Below are 21028 nucleotides of genomic sequence, written 5' to 3'. Positions count from 1 at the left end.
TTTGAGATGCAAGAACAGATCTGAAGGAATGACGGACAGACACTGGTTGTTATAGGCAATAGCGAACAGCATCCCGAGGATGAGATGAGATGAGATGAGATGAGGAAGAAACGTCGAGAGATGGACAGACAGCTACACGGACAGAACGATCAGCAGAAGAACGGGAAAGACGAGAGAAGCGAAGACCAGCATTGTGAATTGTGATTCTCTCGTGGCATGCCACTGACTGACTGACGGGTGAATCCCTTCTTCTTCTCTTTCTTCTTATTTTTTATCTTCTTCTTCTTCTTCTTCTTCTTCTTCTGTGTCTTCGTCTTCATCTACTTAATCTTCTCTTTCTGACCAACAGCTATCGAATAAACGTATTTTGAATGTCGATAGACGGACAGCAGACTCATCCAAGTCATCGATCTACATCTACACATCATCAGTATCGTGGGCGTGTGCAAGTATTTGAATTCCTTCTCTTGTTGTATGCACGTGGGTGTACACATGCATAGTCACCATTGTACACGGTATTCAGTGGTAGAGGTAGAGTGAACCCAAGGTCCATATAAACTAGTCTACCTGGCTGATTGACCGATGGGAAGGCCGTTATCCCAAGTCAACACTCACTCCATCAGTTGGACGTGTATCTTGCCTTAAATGTTATATATAAAGTAACTCTGTCGTATTTCTCTCCATTCAACCACCCCGCATTATTTATCACATTAAAGAGACGTGAAAATTTAATTTACAAATTCAAAGCAATATTGACTTTGGAATACAGATGTTTCTTCACTACAAGAGACAGGTTAATATTCACGGTAAATCTCTGATAGAAGACAATGTACCATATTTGTTTTTTGAGTAGAAGATATTGTGGAAAATTTGCCACACTTGGACACAATTTTCAATTTCAAGATCGACAGCTTTTGAAAGCACCAGTCTCGTAAGAATCCAACATGCCCGATTGCTTTTTCTTTACCCTGGTACATGAAAGAATAAAGAGACGCCGATATACAGATGTACAAGCACACGTACATAACGAAAGTTGTTGTTATATTGGGATAAGAAATCAGTGACATTTCACCGGCGTTTAAATTTGTCGACTATTTGGGAGTTTTAACGTATACATCGCTTACCAAACCGATTCAAGAATCCGAGTGTCAACTCGACAGTGACAGTAATAAATAACACGGCAAGTAAGTTGCTCTTCTGAACACCACCGGCAACAGAAACGCCAGCAGTGGCACGTGGGATCATTTGTTAAAGATTTTGAGCTTTATTCGAAGCTCGAGGCGCGCTAACATGTTATACATACAGATATAAGGAGTATAGGATGTACGCACGAGCAAGTTGCCGAAATGTGTTGGTGCATCGGAATTACGTAGCTGTCATAATAGTAAAGACTAACGTGCAGTAAGGTACATATTTGTTCTTTTATGTTTTCTCTCTATTCGTTTTCTTCTTTTTAGTTGATTCTTTCTCAGCTGAAAGTATAAAGTGGGGGATGACGAAGCGGCAAACGGGTCAAAGTGACGGTGAGTGATGGACAGGAACTCACTCCGGAGACAAAGACCGATGGAAAGAGAGCGTGAAAGTGCAGTCTGAGTGTCGGGTGTGAAGAACGACGTGCTGGATCTTCTATAATACAGCTTGTCCGTTTCAATGACAATAATAAATATCTATATCTTTGAGTATTTCGAATTTTATTAATATTTTTTTTATTATAATTAAGTTATTGCTTATTGTATGACAGGCTTTCAGGATGACTAATAAAAAGCACCCGAAATATATCGATAATACATACACAATATTGTGTGCCACGGACATTTTAAAAGATAAATCACCGTCAGGCAACGCTTGAGACGTCTACAGAAGTCGTTGGACGGCTTAGCTCAACTGGCTTCTGCGTTTGCCATTGCCATTCCCATCATAATCATCATCATCGTCATCAGTAGCATCATCATCATCAAGGAGCAGCTCGAGAAGCATCTGAATAATCACGGTGTATTAATATACCTCGGCACATATATAGACATGTAGGTACGGCGATAATACGCCAGGAGAAGCAAATCCGGTGACTGGATGATGGATGAACCATACGTTGGTTCGTCTAAATGCCTGCTGGACAGCTCAGTGGTACGAGACACTGATGATCGATGTATGCTCCTTAGTGAGGTGAAATCTGGGAACTTGTTTCGCCAGCACCGATAAGCTGGTACCCGGTAGCTGGTTGCTCTGTCGACGATCCGGATGACGTTCCAACAATTAATGACGATAGGATGTGTTATAAACAAATATACATCTCGCGAAGCTGAAGTTACAATTAAAGACGCGTCTGGCCTCGATAGACACGAGTATGACTATCGGCTCCAGTAGCAGGTGTCACGTAGACAAGAACCGGACGCCAAAGAAGAAGAAGAAGAAGAAGAAACCCGTGGGATGCCAGTGTACGGTGCAAAACGAGAGTAAAGGACAGTAGGAATGAAGGGAAGCTGTGACAGTAGAGAATGCCTTCATCACGATGTCCGTCACTGTTACTCTTCAGCATCGGAGTGATCTTTCTCTTTCACTCCCTTATTCGCAGTACTATCCCGGTTTCTTGCACTTTCCGTCACGCTGTCTTTCCACGTGTCACTCGTGCTACCGACTGCCGGAGTCGGTGCCATGACAACAATAATTGTCAGCGAAGTAACGTCTCTCACGTCGCGACACGCCGACGAACGAGAGGGAAGGAACCAACTATCACTTCTACTCCTCTTCATCCTCCTTCTCAGACACCACAACGTCATAGTCACCGCGAGATAGATAATTTAACGTCGAGAGAAAAGAGTCTCTCTCGCTAACGGCAATAATGACTGAGATGAAATGAGAAAGACTTACAAGTTTATTTATAAAGGGACTGCAAATATGAACCAGCTGTACAAGGATGATCCGGTGGGTTATCGTTTACACAACCAAGCTCGTTCTCCTCGACACTCCAAAAACTTGATCCACTGATCACACATCAGTGGTGCAGTCTGATCCCAGTATACCAGCTCTGCTTCTGTTCTTTCCGAGAACATTCTCTGTTTCAATATTTTTGACAATTCTGTTTTACCTGCAAATCGATAGTAAGGATCAGATAGAAGGGACTTAGCCAAAATAGTGAGTTTTGATTTTATCAAATTGATTAATTGACAGCAACGATCAACTCCTTGGTGGTTGTTGAAGCATATGTCACCAACTAACTACCCAAGATTTTTCTGAGAACTACTTTAGATTACCCGGACAAAAATAAGTCAGTAGACAGACCGAGTAACTTTTAGATTTCAGAGGAGAATTAGAGTGAGGGCTGACACGCCGATCCGTTCTAATAAATACAGTGTCAACATAAATAAGCAGAGCTCAACTCTCTGTTTCGCACAACTTAAGAAGAGTCTCGTAAGTTGTATCACACATCATCGTGCAAAGCAGTAGAACAGTAACTAAGCTGAGTAGAGGTACTCATCGGGGATGCTGGATGCTAGAGAAGACACATCACTCTCGAGTGACAGAGGCTTGATCTACTGAAGGACAGGTGTGCCCGATTTTACACTTAACTACTCTCATCTTATCTCCTCTGTCTTCTGTCTCCTGTCTCTATCTGCGTCAGCAAACTGAACCACGTCTCATACATACTGAATATTCCGAACTTTGCAAATCCTTACTTTGTATTACAGATAACTCACATGCAAATATATATTTATGCTGTTTATACACAGAAATGTGAAATGTAAAGTGCAATTGTATGAGGTACTGGTATTGTAGCTGTAGCTGATGTCTGAAATTTTAGTCACAACCTGACAATCCATCAACGTGTTTCTCGTCACTCCACTATCCTGGTTGTGTATATATGTGTATATATAATAGTGACTCGTGAGTCGATAGCTCCAAGCGAGTCTTCACTGAAGAATTGTACATATACCTAAAGGGGGCTGAGACTGACGTACCAACAGATTTATGCGACACACATGCGGCAAGCCGTATAACTCACTCGATCGCCCATAATATCCTCCCCTTAGACTTATTTTCTCTCTCTCTCTCTCTCTCTCTCTCTCGCTTACTCTTGACTACTACTGCCTTCGGCCAGTAGATGTGTCTGTATATGTATATATACGAAACATATAATACTAAAGCATGATGCCGTGCGAGACGCAGTGGAGGACCAGAGAGACAGACGCACCAATACGAACTCAACTCTTAGCTCAGCTCTCTTCTCCCGATCGGCTCGTATTCGTATGCGATATTTATTACGTATCGGGATTATGCTCTTCCAGTGGTTCCCATCGTTCGCGCGAGATGAAACTCTCGATAGATATGTGTTGATTTATCGCGGGTAAATCAGGAAGATTGCCGTCGGGCAGAAACAATAAAATTCTTTTTCTCATCTATTAAACTGACAAATCGAGCTATACACATTTTTTAATATTTAACAATGGATGTATAGTTATGTTAGTTATAAAAGACAGAAAATTGTTAATGCTTATGATTATACTTGGATTTTTATTTGTAAAACTTTAATAATTATAAGAGTAGTGTATTTTCATTGATCAAACGTTCTTTAAAACAAAAATATGAGAAAACAGGTTGACCCTGCAGGCTATCCCTGAAACGTCCAGCTACTTTCAACCTCAAAGTGCACGAAAATATGCCTTTTTATTATTTTTAAGCTCTTCAAGCTTACATCTTTACATGCATTCTCTGAAATATGGTAAATATTGAAAGAAAAAAAAATTTCCAGTGAGAAACTCAAAACGAAAATTCGGTCCCTCAATTTTTCAATCTTTAGAAAGCTTAAACTCATCTGGGAAGAGGAAGTAGATTCCCCTTTTGGATTAGCTTAAATTGAGAGTTTACATCTTTAAAGACAATCTAAAATGTTATCACAAAAATCTAGATAATGTTAGTGTCAAAATTTACTGGTACAAATTCAAGAAAGTCCAATGTTTATAAAAATTTTTTCAACACTTACAACTTTCAAACTAATAAACCAATTTGACCCATTTTCAAGCTTGACCGAGATGTTTGTTTATAGAACAATTGTGCCAAGTTTTATCTAGATCTTTTGATAATTACGAGCGTAATCGCGATGACAAGACCGATTATATAAGCTCTCGAGCTGGTACAATTGTCCAAAATAGCTTGACGAAATAAAACACCTTACGAGATTTTCTTTAAATCACCCCATTAAACCCTCTGCAATTAAGTAACCTACCCCATAACAATAAAAAATATCAAAAAACATAATCAGTGCATTACGAGTCCCAACTAGCCAATACTAGCTAAGCAAATAATCCGAAAAGTAAATGGGAGCATTCAAAATATGAACAAACTAGTGCAGTAATATCTACAGTATCATATCAAGAATGGGGTCGTAATACACACTGCAACTTATTATATATCCTGCATCATATATACCACCAACACCACCAACAAAAACTATTGCCATATTTGTATTAGTACACACAAGAGAAGGATCTAACCACCTTTGTTTGCGTCGTTCCTTTCTAACGTGTACCGTCATCACGATCACCCGTATAGCGAGCAGCACCCGTAGCGCACCGGTGTCGTCGTGAAATACACCATAACGACAATAACACTGGCAACCATCTCATTTCATTCTACATAACAGTCACTACTATCCAGCTCTGAACTGAACTACTCTCCTCTACTGAGTTGTACCCCTGTACAAGCGTTCGCTACACACCCGCAGAGACTCGGTAGCCGTGTAACATTATATATCTATGTACGTGTGCATGTACATAGATATATATATATATATATATATAGGCAGCAGCTATATATATATATATATATATATATATATATATAGCTATATATATATATATATATATATATATATATATATATCTTGAGCAGAGAAGTAATTTATAGTTGCAATAATTTATTGGGTACCATGGGGTTTATACTTGCCTGACGCGTAGCCATCCGTCACCGTCAGTGACGTCACCTCCCTCCACATAATGACTACCTACGTCGCAGACTGGGCTTACACTGGCACTGGTTCATGGTATTATTATATTATATACTGTGCTCGGATCTATCCTCTCTATTTGGCATGTTCTGTGTACACTAGTGATGCTCGCTCATCATTATCATCATATTTATACACACATATAGTATACCTATACATACCGCAGTGCATGTTCACTGATAGAAGGGTTTATTCGCGAATAATAGTCCAGATTTATTAAAAAACTTTTTCGAGATCAAAAAATAATTGTTATAATTAAATTAATTGTAATTTCGTCTGGAACAAATGGCTGTAATATTATTTAAATTTTGTTATGTGAAAGAAAATGTTTTTTTTTCCGCAAAAGATATTTATTATAAAGGTTGATATGTATTTATTCTACGGATATTTGAGGTGATAACTGCATACAGTATAGTCGAAAACATTACCAAGTAATAATCCAGTATTCTAAATCTTTCACACCATAGTTTTCGTAAAGATTGTTTTTCAAATTTTTATTTGGGTTTAATCACAAAAAAGCGTAAGCGTTACAAAAATCGCGGGACTACTTTTTTTCTTACAAAAAACATACGACGGTCAGACTTTCTTTTCAAGTAAGCTTTGATTCATATCATCTAAACTATAATCTATAACAATTCGTTTAATTTAATTGAAATAAATACATAAAACCATCTGATTCGTATAATACCTCACAGGTTTTGTGTTACACTAACAAAATGTCATTTAAATCTATAATTCCAGCCTAATTATTAAAAAATAACTTTCACTCGATATTACCACTAATGTGTATTTGAAATATATATCTAACGGAACCACAGAGCATTGGCACTCGGCAATTTTCAGCAAATCGATCACTTTCAATTCTCTCCGTAATTTGTCATTTCTCTATCCATCCTCATGGACAGCGATTAGAGTTTTGTCAGTGGAACTGAACCCACGCATTTTTTACTTTGTAATTCAACTCTATTCATGCTATCATTGCTTTAACTTTATTGCGTTGTCTGTTTAATAAATCCTGTTTACCTTTATCAGTTGGCTCTATTAATTTATTATATTGAACAATCTTAACTACTGAAAATGTCTGTAATAAAAAAAAAATTATTTCTAACGATCCTTTTCTTTGCTATTCATTGTCTCTCGAAATTAAATTCATAAATATATTTTTATCCATTCCAGATGAAGTTATGTGTCAAGTTAAATTACATCAAATGATTTATTCAGTATAAATGAATGATCACCCATTAATAAATATTTTTTCATTGCATGCGCTCTTTAACTGATTTAACCTTTAATAACTATTTATATTTACACGTTAGTTAGTAAATTATTTCTTAATCCAACAAACATTAAATTCTAACAAATCCTTCTATCATGAGTAAATAACTGCAGAACACAGCAAATACAGTGAAGGTACAGTGACGTCTTCCTCCAATTGTCAAGACATATATTTAAATGATACTTTATTGACGATCATATTCTTTTGTATAAACATACCCTAGCACACAATGTTATAGACATGATAAAGGATCGTCTCACATTTCATCCACAGGGCATCCACCATCCACCATCTAGCAAGTTTCACCTGTACTTTCTATACACAGACACACACTCGAAGCATATTTTCGTATTGAGTAAAACACACAAACACAACTCACGAACGTGTAGATCTGAGATGATGACTGTTAAGCAGAGGGGCGCAGAGATAAGAGAATGACGAACCAGATATGCTCATCACGTCTCGGATTCGCTTTCTTCGTCAGTCTCGTACATCACTAGCAGCAGCAGTAGTAGATGTTGGAAACCTTAGTACAGGAGACGAATGGAAGGAGAAACAACCGTAGGGACCGAGGATGATGCCGAGTGGAAGTGACATTGACGGGCGTTTGTCACTGTCCTCGGGAAATAATATCCAGGCCAGCACATCAGAGGATTTGCTTGACGCTCCGATGACCCGGGAGCTCTCGCATTGATCAATAAGTTTAATAATGCCGTCCTGGTCAGATCAATTAAAAGAAAGGCTGAATGTTTAAAAATAAATTCATGTCACGATTTATTTATGTAGCAATGTTGATGTTGATGTTTGATCGATGATGGATCAGTATTGGTTACGTGTGAAGGGAGCGAATTGGTGAGTTTAAACCAGAGATGTCCCTGTACTAATGTCGTGCCTCGCTACCTGCGACAGGATAATTGGAAGAAAAATAGTTGAGGTTGTCAGGATAAAAAGAATAAAAAGGGCGGGTGCCCTCACAGGACAATCCGAGCTGACTGAAGAGGGAGTTGAGGTCTTAGCGACAGCCGTCAATCGATTGTCAACCGGGTCAGCAGACCTTCTCCGCCCAGTGAACTCCCCTCTTTCTCTTTTTCTTCTTCGTCTTCTCCTTCTTCCTCTACTTGTTCTTTTTCTTTGATAGTCCTTGTACATCTTCATAGAAATATAGATATATTACATAGTTGGGGTTTATTTAATAGTGATGGGGACGCAACCCTCGATGAGCGGAGGAGCGACCCTCAACTCAGATTTTTGGGCAACGCGAAATTACAACCGACCGCAGAGTCCTGTAGTCAATAATTATTGATCATCATACAGGAGGGCTAAAGACTCATAGGGGAATTGTAATCGAGCATTAATGCCTACCCGAGATGCGAGATGAGAGATGAGAGACGTCGTGATCATCTCAGCGATCCCGTCATTCAATCATTTTTTTTTATCACTATTTTTATTATTTCTTGTGCCGTCTAATCCGCGATGAGCGACAGTCGTTTCGAGAAAAAAAAATTTACCCAACTGACCGCACAATGCCCAAGGCTATCATTAAACTTTTTTTGGTTTATTAATTTTTTTTTTGGTTGGTTTTATTTCTCGTGTATGCATCTGAAATCTGAATTTCGGAGATTACAGAACGGTGGAATTAATATCAGCCGGCGACTGGATTATTTTTGGTATTAAAACAGTTGCTTATAATAACTCGAACATTTGAAGAAAAAATGTCTGGTTGAAAAACAAATAATAGAATAATAGACTTATTATTGTCGGTAATAACTAATGTAATTATAAAATGGCGACAATGAATTAAAGATGGACTGATTAAAAGACAATTAACTGACAATAAAAAAACTAAAATAGTTAAAACAACAGCTAACAAATATATGTCAGGTATGTTCGAAAATAACTGACCTGCGATTAATAACAAATGAAATCAATCATCAATGTCAAAAAATATAAAGACAACTTTAACAGTATGGACTGACGGAGGTATCTATGCTTTAATATACTCTAAATTGATCATGACTAAAATTTTAAAGCTGTCCAACTTTAGATACCAATTTATATATCACGGCCCCGTCTGAAGCACATATAAAATTTAAATATTACTTTAAATTAGAACGACTTATCGGGTATATGTTATTAATTGAAGACCACTTGGTTTATTATTTATCATAAAAATGACTTTATAAGTATACGATGGATTGAGGGGCTCTTGGACAAAAAGATAAAAATACAATAAGTATTTGCTATCTTCTATTACTTAAATTGTTGATGTTCTATAAAAAATGGAGTAATCAAAGTGATAAAAAATTTAACTTGATTCTAAAGAAAAAGTCTTGAAACAAGAAATTTATTTTTAATAATTTTGCCGTTTAAAATTCAGCAGAAAATTCTTGAATCAAGTCAAATTTAAAACCAAAAATAATTTCTTAGTGAAAGAATTTTTTTGTTTTTTAATTTAACAGTATATTATTTTTTACATTGATGCCAGTTTTAATTAGTTTGTAGATAAAATTATCAATGAAAATAATGAAAAGTGTCTGATAGAAAAAAAAGTACGAGAAGTTTAATAAAATATTTTAATTCTTCAATATTATGTCTGACTTTATATTGTTACAATAAATAAAAAAGAAAACTTGATTATTTTTCGTCAAGAACACTTCTCAGTACTTTTTACATTCCGACAAGTATATTGATCTTCTTGGGTCAAGAGCTTGAGTCAGGTATGCGAAATAAAGACTGCAAATTTATTTCCTACTAAACTACTGTCTCTGTGAACCTATTTGAATCAATCTAAATAAATTTCCAGCCTGCTTATTTAGAATCCAATGTTAATCTTTAGTCTATACTTCAAGAAGTGAAACTTTTAAATCAAACAATCCATCGTAAATATATACACAGAAAAAAAAATGTTCTTGAATCAAATATATAATTTTAAAGAACTTAATATTCTTGATTTGAGTAGATTCTTGATTTAAGGAAATTTTACTCGATTCAAGAATTTTTCGTCTTGATTCAAGACAATTATCCTCTTCAAAATTATATTCTTGGTTCAAGAATTTTTCTCTTGAGTCAAGTTAATTTTTTTTTCAATGTATCTGTCTGCTAATTGTCCATTTGATTAAATTCAATTTTTAACCAATGCCTCCACCTTTGGATTTTTACAATCTTCTCTATCATTCAATTCCTATGTTATATCAAATCAGAGACGTGTCCAGGGTTCGTCTGATCATGGATGGGTGAGACGTGTAGCAGCTCACGGCTAGGCATTGATCTGTCCGTTGGCAGTCTTGATATCGAGCGACGTAGAGGGGGCCCTCTCCTTCAATTCATTGGTGTACATAGCACGGAACAGACGTCCGATGAATTCGAGGTGGGTCAAAAACTTGAGGGGAAGTGAGGCTTCTTCGTGTCACTTGAGGAGATGTCTCGTCACCCTGGCTCCGGGACTCATTAAACCTTCTCCCGTCCTTCTTCCAGAGTTTAACTGCTGGAATCTCCTCAACTCCGTATCCCGAATGTTCTCTCGTCACCGTCATCTGCCTTCTCCTCCTCCTCCGCTTTCTGCTCTTCCTTTCAGCTTAACGTTTCAATCTGCTATCTCCTACCCCACCGAAGAGTAATCTGCATACCGGCAGGCGGCACCTTCCTCAACTCACCGAATTTACGTTCAATTATATACTGACCGAATTATTTTATTAAATATTCTATCCTACGCTGCTTCTAACTTATTTTTTACCGGTAAGTATTTTAAAAATAAACAAACACTAGTTGGAAACGTGTTTTTGATTATCTAGCTTATCGCGCCAGACTGTTGACTCTATCATGATCGTAAGTAATAATTCAAGCTTCCTATAATGTGAGGTAAAGGTATATGTTTTATTAGACAGCTGAATGTCAACCAGGGTCAAATATAACCGAGCTGAAAGTTACACTCTTCAAACAACTAAAATTATATTTTATTTAAAAATATCGGTAGTTGACAATTGTCGCGCTAATTTGGCGAACCTTGCGACTAGAGTCATATCGTACACAGATAGAAGGATTTCTTTGTATTTAAGAAATCATTTCTTAAACATCATTTCTTAGTATTTAAAAAATATTTCTTAAATACAAAGAAATATTTCTTAAATATTGAGAAATATAACTACTAAGAAATATTTCTTAAATACAAAGAAATATTTCTTAAATACTAAGAAATATTTTTTAAATGCTAAGAAATGATGTTTAAGAAATGATTTCTTAAATACAAAGAAATCTTCTTAAATGCTAAGAAATCCTTCTATCAGTGTACTACTGTTTATTGATAATATAAATAATAGTGGTGTATAAGTTAACGACTGTACTCTATTTCATAATCTTAACTCTTTTTAACATACGTTATTACTATAATTAGTTTGACCTGTATGAATGTATATATCTATATGTAACAAAATATTTCGTCATCATTATCACCGACTAAGACTTCTCATTAACTTTAAAGTTTGCATATGTATCAGGGACTAATGACCAATACAATAATTTCATAAATTTATCCTAATTTCATGATCAGGATCATAAGGGTAAAGAAAAAATTGACTAATTTTACATGTGAAACTTATAATTTCCAAAGAATGACTGTAAACATCGTTCTTCTTTTAATTAATTAAATTTTTAAAATTTAATGCTTCTAATCTTTAGTTATAAAAAAGATCAAATAGCTAACCCAACTAAAAAGTGAAAAACAATTTTAAATGATTTCAATAACTTTAAAATAAGAATATAATAATGATCAAAAATTTCATTTCATTTAAAAATTTCAAAAATTGAGGGGTCCTTTTTTAAATATTTTTGTAATAACTATACGTTTATAAATATTCATCGATAGAGTACATTTTTTTGTTAGTTACTCGATTCTTATTTTTAACTTATTAAAAATTATTTTTACTTTTTCATTTGGTCTAAATTGAATTTTTTTTTTAATGATCATATTTTTTTCTTCAAATTTTTATCAAAAATAATTTAATTTTTCAATTCAAGATAAGTTCAAAAAATTAAAAAACTTTAAATTAACAAAAATAGAATCATGAAAATTTTAAGCAAAAGCAGTGATAGTTACTTAAAAAAAAAATTTTTTTTGTGAACGCATATCAATTGTTACAAAAAATTTCGAAAAGTTGCTCTTTCCATGACATTTAAAGGTCTAGTTGAAAGTGAGGATAGCGGACGATACGAAAAACGCGAAGAATGTCTCATCGTCAGTAGGAGGTGTTGTACTGAGTAGTCACCAGAAAAACGTGACAGCTAAACATTAAAGTATGGTGGTTAGCTGGATAGAAGCTGAGAGAGGATAGACAGGACGGATTCCCGAGGTTGAGTGTCTCAATGTAAATAACTTCAAGTCAGAGCCGGGCGAACACGAGGTAGACGGATTTGCGTATGGAAAAGAGTCCATGTAGAAACCAATAAAGCTAACGGAGGACACTGTGATATCCAAGTGACACTAAGTCGCCGCAGTTACTACCAGCACATACGTCACCCAAAGTAAATGGATGAAACGCCAGATACATACTATAGCTATAGGTTTGTACGGGAGACGGGAGACGGGAGCAAAGGCTCAGGACCAGTCAAGGAGAGGAGAGTGTTACATTCTGTATCCAGAAACGAAATACGGGTAAGGGGCCGAGTTCAACACCAAATCTGTCCTTCTGTCCCAGTTCGCTGAATATGCAATGAGCAGTTTTGTCCGTTTCCTCCACGCCTTTTTCCGATTCTTCCTCTCGTGCTCTTGTCTTACAGCACTTGAGATTCCGGAATAGAAACTAATAGCCTCTCGATAGTCCAAAGGGGAAAGGACAACAGATATTACTTGTCAATCTTGATCCTAATTTGTTTATTTATTGTTTAAGAGGTTTTTAGTGGAATTTGGTAAATTTTACAATTTAGTGATGGAATTTTTTCTGTGAAATTCAACACGGAGATTAGAAAAATCTCAATTATTTCAGGTGAATACTATTGTTCTGAATTAAGAGGAAAAAATTTTACTTGATTTTTTAAAATTATTTTCTCGATTAAAGCTTTCTTTTCTTGAATCAATTGAACTTTTTTATCAGTGCAATTTCGTGGCTAAACAATTTAGAAATAGAATAGCTTACAAAGCAATCTAATACACAGAAGGAAAAAATTATTCATTTAAAAATCAACTTTTTTGACTCAAGAAAATATATTGAAGAATCGAAGTTGTTTAATTTTAAGTAAAATTTATTTTTGTTTCAAGAAAATTTCTCCTATATTCTCTGCATTAATTGTCAACTTTTTTTTTTGTTTTTTTTTTTTTTTTTCGATAAATCTCATCTCCATCCATTAGTATTCATCCAAATTGTATTAAAAATGGAACAATTTAATAGCAGTGAGACATTGATGAATACAGAAGTATTCACTACCGTAAATTTTATTAGGTTTTCGGTAAATTTCATGAAGTTTACCATAAAATAAATGAATTTTTTCATAATTTTTATTTAAAAAATGTTAATAAATAAAAAGGCCGCATTATGTCCCACGACTTCAGTGAATTTTACGGTAATTTTTAAAAAAAATTTCTTTCCGTATAATGATAATAACACCAAATACTGTAAATTACAAACATGTCATTGGTAATTGAAACAAGAATAGTAAAAAATGATTAAAGAGAAGAGTAACATGATTAACTAATTACAAATAGAGTAATGATAATGAAAGGAGTGGAGAGTATGAGGGTGAGGGCGGATGAAAGGAAGAGTTAATTAATTGTTGGGAATCCAGTGTAATTTTTAATGTGTCTCTGGTTTGTCAGAGAAAAGGAAGAGATGAATGCCATTGGCATACCGAGAGGACACATGAGACACAGAGTGCGTCGGACATGGGTATGTTAATGTCTGGCATGCCGCTGTAGGTGTAGGACGACATCTCGGCTGATGAAGTTGACCCGTGTGCGACGTGTAATAAGGGTCGCGGATAGGAGAGACTCTGGACTGAGCTCTCTACCAGGGACGACGGATAGAAGCAAAGAGGAAAAGGAGGAGAAGTCGCCTTTGACTGAGAAACAGAAAGAGAGAGAACTGGACGGATGACAACCAGGAGAGAGAGAGAGAGGGATGAGGAAACAAGAGCTAGCCAGAGTGAAGCTGTCGAGAGTGGGTTGAGGCTGGAAGCGAACGTGACACGGGCGTCTTGTGACCCGTCACCCCTTTCCCCCTCCAAACCCGGTTCCATTCTGCGTTCCGTCCAAGCTTCGACTGCCCGAACCCGAGCTTCTACTTCGGTCATGTGCTGGCCTGGCATTGTTATTATTATTAAAGGGGTTCAAGGGGCGCCACGGGCAAGGGAAAGAGGACGATGACGGAAAGGAAGGCGGCGTCTGCAGGTGACAGATGAAACAACCTCCCCCTGCACCCCCGACCGCTCTTCATCCTCTACCTCCTATCTCCTATCTTACTCCCGCTCTCTCTTATGCTCAACTCACCCTTATTTACGCTACTACTCTGCGCTATTCTGCTTCTACTTCTGATTCAGTTGTACTGGTGGTGTTTTGTACTTTCCAGACCCTTCCAATTCTCGTCAAACGTGTGCAGGATTCTTTTTCTCGTGTTCAACAGTCCACCAATACAAACTTTGTCAACGTGTCTTTACATCATCCAATTGTCCTTCCTTTAAACTTTTCGACAGCGACAACATCAACACCAACGAGAATGATAACAATTATTAACTGGATTTTGGCTTAGAAAAAAGAAATCGATTTTTGGGAAAATAAGAAGTTTGTGATTGGAAAAATTTGGGAGATTTTTTGGCTTCAAAAGAAAATTTTGAACTTACGTGGGCTTTGATGAAGCAGAGTAATAGTTATTTATGCTACATGTGGGATAAGTAGCAAATAATCGGACAGTCGTGTTGTTGCGACATGAGCGTAAGGTTTATGGGGCATTCGTATGAAGACGAGTGTGGTAGATGTCGCTACGAGCCGTAGGCGAGCGCTCGAAAAGTCAACTTCCAGAGCAGGTGTTGTAAAAAATTATTTTATGAGCAAATACTAGAGACAAACCAAATACGTCGATTCGATCACTAGTTTTGAATCTTTAAAAAATTATTTTAATCGTGGAAATCAAAACTTCTGATCAAATAAGTTTGAAGTTACTAAATTCTGTTACAGATATCTAAAACTTCATCTAAATTTCATTCAAATTTTCGAAATATGAGAAATTGTTAGTTCTACGAGTTTATCTTCCTGATGACTCATCTTATCTCAATTCCATAAAACTTATGCAATTTATACTGTTACATCTATAAATTAACTTTAATTTAATCTGGAATATTTTTCAGCACTCAAAGTGCGCCCCGAGTCGAAATTTAGAGCCCATTTAGAACCTTCTAAAATCGGATCTATTTCGGACTTAGGGGCTTAAACTATAGCCTGTTTCCAATTTTAAGTAAGTCCGGTTTTGGTCCCACAAGCGCTACAAATTTCCGTTTTCGGCGCTTTAGGGCTCAAAATCGGACCTGATAAAAATAAAAATTAAATCCGATTTTGAACCCCTGAGTCCTCTTTTATTATTATTTTTTTATTAATTAAGTTTTATTTCCCTTAGTTGCCACGACTTTGCCCATGCCTGGTTACCAGGACTGTGCTCTAGTCAATTTTCAAGTCTGCCTCATGCTATTTGATAAGAAATAATAAAAAAATTAATTTTTTAAGCATCATTTTTTTTTCTATTTGATTTTAGATGTAGAGACTAACGCAAATTCAGACTGTTTGACTCTTATTTAAAACCTAACTTTCGCTAATCATAGAAATAAAGTGAAAATCGCATCCGTCCTATCCGAGATTCGAACCCGAGCCGCACGCTTGCTAGACCGATACCTAACCCCTACACTATACGACCGATGAGTTGCTACATATCTCATCACTCTCATAAACTAAATCTATATAATGATGAAGTGTGACGGTTTAATATTTATATAATTTATGTTATTTAATATTGTGTTTTGATGAAAATTAACTATTTTTTACACATGGTTATTAATTTAAAAAAATGCAAAAGTCAAGTCCTTATATTACTCTAGACTTTGTACACCATTCTATGGATTTTCAGTATTTTATTATAAATTTTAATATTTAAAATTATCAATATTAAAAATTTAACTGTAAATTATTAAATTTTTAATTTTTAAAAGACCATATCAATTTTGACGATATGTAATTGTTTTGGTTGAATAATAAATTTTAAATTTTAGCATTTGCTAACAAATATTCGTTAAAGAATAAATTTTTACAATAATTTTAAAGAAATTCATTGTGTTGAATCAAGACGAAAAATTCTTGAATCAAATAAAATTCACTTAAATTAATATAAATTTCTTAGTTTAAAAATTTTTCTTTTCAGATCAAGAAGAGAAATTTTTTTAGTTAATAAATTTAATTTTTTAATTATTGATGGAAATTTTAATTAAATAATTGATAGAAAAATCAATTTTTAATAAATATAATTTTCGTGTCATTTTGAGTTCTTCCAGCTCAAAAATCTGATAGAAGTTTAATAAAACACTATTTTTTGAATTTTTAAACTGCAATAACTTTTGAATTAATGAACCGATTTCTACACGGTTGGCGGCATTCGACGCAGTTTTTGACGCCTCATAAAGAATCTTTCAGTTTAAATTTATCGAACTAGGAATTTCGAAGTAATTCCGAAGAAATACTTTTTTTGGTTTTCCTTCGACAACGATAACTAACTAACGAATCAACTGATTTTGACTGGGCTGGCTGCGATCAACGTGGTTTTTTGATTAAGAGCTGATTAATTTTTAGAATCGATCGGTAAATCCGTTTAAAAGTTATTCCAAAAGAACCACATTTGAAAAAAAATTTTTTTTTAATTTTTTTTGAGATTTCTCACTTTTCTCAATTTTTTAATTTCGATAGACACAAAAAAATGAATACCATAAACTCAGTAAAAGGCCAAAAAAAGTAAGACAAGTTGAAAAACTCATATGATTATATTATCTGAAGGTGGCCCATTTTGCCCCACATTTTTAATTTTTTATTTTCAATAAACAGAACAAATTCATGTCAAATACTTGGCAAAGGACTAAAAAAAACGTAAAACCAGAGAAAAACATTAAGGATTTCAACATTTTTGAATTGAAGCTCCGATTTTGTGGGTTCAAAATCGGAGCTATGGGACTACAGGGCTCTCAGTCGGATCTATTTCGGACTAAAAGGGTTCTATATAGGCTCTAAATTTCGACTCGGGTGGCTTCAGAAATTTTATGCGGTGAAATTAATAATTACGTTATAATTTTTTTAACTCTATTATCTTAATGTAAAACTTCAACTAATATATTACTACAATGTTGAATAAAAATCATTTTAAGTTTTTAGTTGTATTTATGATCAGTTAAATAAATGTGAAGTTTGTGTAATTAAAAAAAAAAAAGTAAAGATTAAAATGATATATTCACAAAAACATGTTTGTAACCATACTTTCTAATATTTTAGATATCAATTGTTTTATTTATGATGATAATTAACAAACCAAGTAAAAGTTTTTGATAATTCATAAATGAAGAAATAAATTGATGAGTAAAAATAAAATCATACGCCCTTTGTGGAGTTAAAACGACGATTTAAATAATAAAGTGCGTTGCTCATTGGCGAGCTATTAAATAAATCACGTTGACTCGAGGCACAAAAAGTAAAAATAAAAAAAAAAAAGTATTGTTTCGTTTTATTATTGTCAACAATGACGCGAGATTAATTATTTTTTTACGACGATCGTGATTTTAACGAGATACTCCAACCCCTCGGTCTCTTTAAAACTGTATTGGGTAAAACGCCCACGCGTAATTAGATTTTCATTTCATAACTTTGCCAACCCGACAAACTCGACCCTCTACCCCCGCGCACTCGGGGCAATAATGTTTGCATTTTCATACTGTATTATTGCGACTCTGACCGGGACGGGAGCTGCGACTGTGACAACCTTTTTTGTATTTATATTTAATATACACATTTTGCCAGAAACAATAATGACGAGCCGTATCTGGTGTCAATTGTTGTACCGACAACAAACCGAATACAAAGCGTTACAAAAAAAATTCCCGGTAAATAAACATATTAATCATAATATTTCACAATGTAATGTGATGATTTTTCACGGAACTCTGTATGAGGCGTCGTCTACCATTTAAAATGCTTACCTGAACGAAAAAATCAATTTAAAAAATTACACGATGTTGTGTGGTAAGTGAAGTGTAAGTAAGGCACGTGCATCACCTTCCGACAGCCATTCTAAGGCAATTAAATAGTCATTTGCCACAGCTGTAATTCACGTGCTAATAAAATTACAGTGGTATTGTGTGTTATGGAAAAAAAGTCATGCATTTTCATTGAATTTATCGGGCGCGAGTTAATCAATTATCCGCATTAAAAAAGTCGCTTGATTATAATCACCAGGATTGTTAATTTATCACTTTCGTGTTATTTATCAATACTCGCGCGATCGCATGTTGCATAAGAGATTACCAAGCATATATATTAGGGTGCTGTATGTCGCTGGGAAGAGATAATTTTTTTGCACTCGTTTGGGAATTCCAGTGTCTAAATTTAAGCTCTTATTTTTTGCATTAAAGACTTTAGCGGTGATAAAAAAAATTAAATTTGATTAAGTACTTTGTTGTGATTAAGAGTCAATACATAATGAATTTCTTAATTTAGAGGGAAAAGTATTTAATCAATGATTCTAGGGTCTAAAGAAGTTGGTAAATACCGCTAGAAATTGTAAATAACTTTTGCTGATTGACATTTATTTATGATATTGTTCCCTTGAAAATTTTAATTTTACAAAAAAGAAATAACCTTAAAACAAGAAAATTTTCTGTTCATTCAAAAGTCTTAAGTTATTGATTTAGAAATTAAATTTTTTAAATCAAGAAACCTGCAAATTTTAAAACAGTGCAATTTTCAAAATTAGATTTTTGTTGAGTTAATTTTTTTTTTTTTTAGTGAAAAAATTACATTTTTAAGAATTTTCGATAACTATTTTCAAAATGATCAAAAAGAATTTTATAAAAATATGTAAGATTAAAAAATTGAATATTTTAAAGTGAGACTTTAATTATTAATAAAATACACCAATATACTAATGAAAAAATTGATTTAAGTGGGAAGAAAAAATATTGATCAAAGAAAATAATTTTGTTGTTTTAAAGAAGAAAGAAAAATTTTTGATTTAAGAAAATTTTCTCAATTTTTGTAAACCTCACTTGATTTGAGGATTTTTTTTTGTTTGATTTAAGACAACGGAATGAAAAATTTTCTGCTCGAGAAGAAAAGATAACTTTTTAAATAAATGCATCAATAGTAATAATTAAAATAAAATAGTTTCCAACAAAAATGAATAAATTCTTACTCCCTGTAAGTTAATCAGTAATACGCGTTATGGAGACTAATAAAGTAGGGTTTAATCCATCGAGGAGTGTATAGAGTTAACAAGGGCGAGAGTTCATTAGCAATAACCGGGAAGGCACGGGAGATAATTAACTCAGTCCAGGGACTCGGTTAAGTGAAGCGTTAGCAAATGACGAACCAACGGCACCCATCATTCTATTTTGGAACCGTGAAATACCAATGGAAAATACAAATAATTGCAAATTACCAGTGCTCTCGTAATAATGGTCTCGCTTTATATTTTTGCCTACACCCTCGCTCCTGGCAGTCACCCCGCGGCCTCTTTTTGCAACTATACACACTAAATGTGAACATATATACATATATGTGAATGCTGTTACGTTTTTACACCCAAAAGATAATCCAATCGCGTGTACGCTGATTGAATTATTAATTGGACGACGCGAATGGCCGGGGTCACACGCGTATCCTCGCTCATTCAATTGATAGTTACTCGACGTGGTCACCATGTACTCGCTGTTCACATTAATAAATAAATAAAAATAATATATATTATATATTATATTAAATAACGACAAATAAAATGAAATTAAAAATACTGCTACGGTTTATTGACTTCGTACATTGATTTATGCATTAAAAGTGTACTTTATTACCATCAATGCAGACGATCGTTTGTCCAGCAACGAATAAAAACTTTAATAATTACATTGCATAATATAAATTACGAATATTAAACCGGTTAATCAATGAACAATTTAATCTCACCCCGTGACGCTCATTTTAAATTTACGGATTAAATTGTGTAAATAGACGGTAATAAATTGAATACCTCCATTCGATGCATGCTCAATTTTTTTTTTTTTTAATTATAATTAACACTGGGAAAATAAATTATTTTATACGTTATAATTTTTATGTTTATCACTTTACATTGTTACACGTTCATTTATTTATTTTTTTGTCAATTAATTCTTTACTTCCAATAATGATTCATAAATTTTCATGTTTAGATCACAATTACCGTAAGATATTATAACTATTCAGTAATAAATAAATTTAAGTAAAAATTAATAACAATTCAGGTTTAAAAAATTTTTAATGGTCATATCAGGCAATGTTTAAGAATAAAAAAAAATTATTAAATTTTTTCAATTTTTTATTTTTTAGAAATATGTACGTTAATTATCATGTCGTATCAAACAAAAACTAATTAAGACGTTGATAAAACTAAAAATGAATGTCGAATAAGCGTCTTATAAGAGTTAAAAAAAAATTTTTATGTTAGAATATAATACCTTAAATTTTAGCTCTCTTATAAGGAGACAATTTAGCG

At 34.3% G+C, this 21028-nt stretch overlaps 1 protein-coding gene and 1 long non-coding RNA gene across 5 annotated transcripts in view; one reads left to right on the top strand and one right to left on the bottom strand.

Annotated features, from left to right (window-relative positions):
* Positions 1-21028, bottom strand: part of LOC123275307 (protein tiptop) — a 198988-nt gene that overhangs the window by 11566 nt on the left and 166394 nt on the right. The gene's annotated exons all lie outside the window — the stretch shown is intronic.
* LOC123275309 lies at positions 9798-15251 on the top strand. The gene is made up of 3 exons (XR_006511661.1): positions 9798-9809; positions 12988-12994; positions 15118-15251. It is a non-coding gene; the product is annotated as an uncharacterized LOC123275309 (long non-coding RNA).

The sequence above is a fragment of the Cotesia glomerata genome, linkage group LG1 (assembly GCF_020080835.1).
Source record: "Cotesia glomerata isolate CgM1 linkage group LG1, MPM_Cglom_v2.3, whole genome shotgun sequence".
In the NCBI taxonomy this organism is placed as follows: Eukaryota; Metazoa; Arthropoda; class Insecta; order Hymenoptera; family Braconidae; genus Cotesia; species Cotesia glomerata.
Note: the sequence above shows the minus strand (reverse complement) of the source record. Positions and strands in the feature narration are given on the sequence as shown.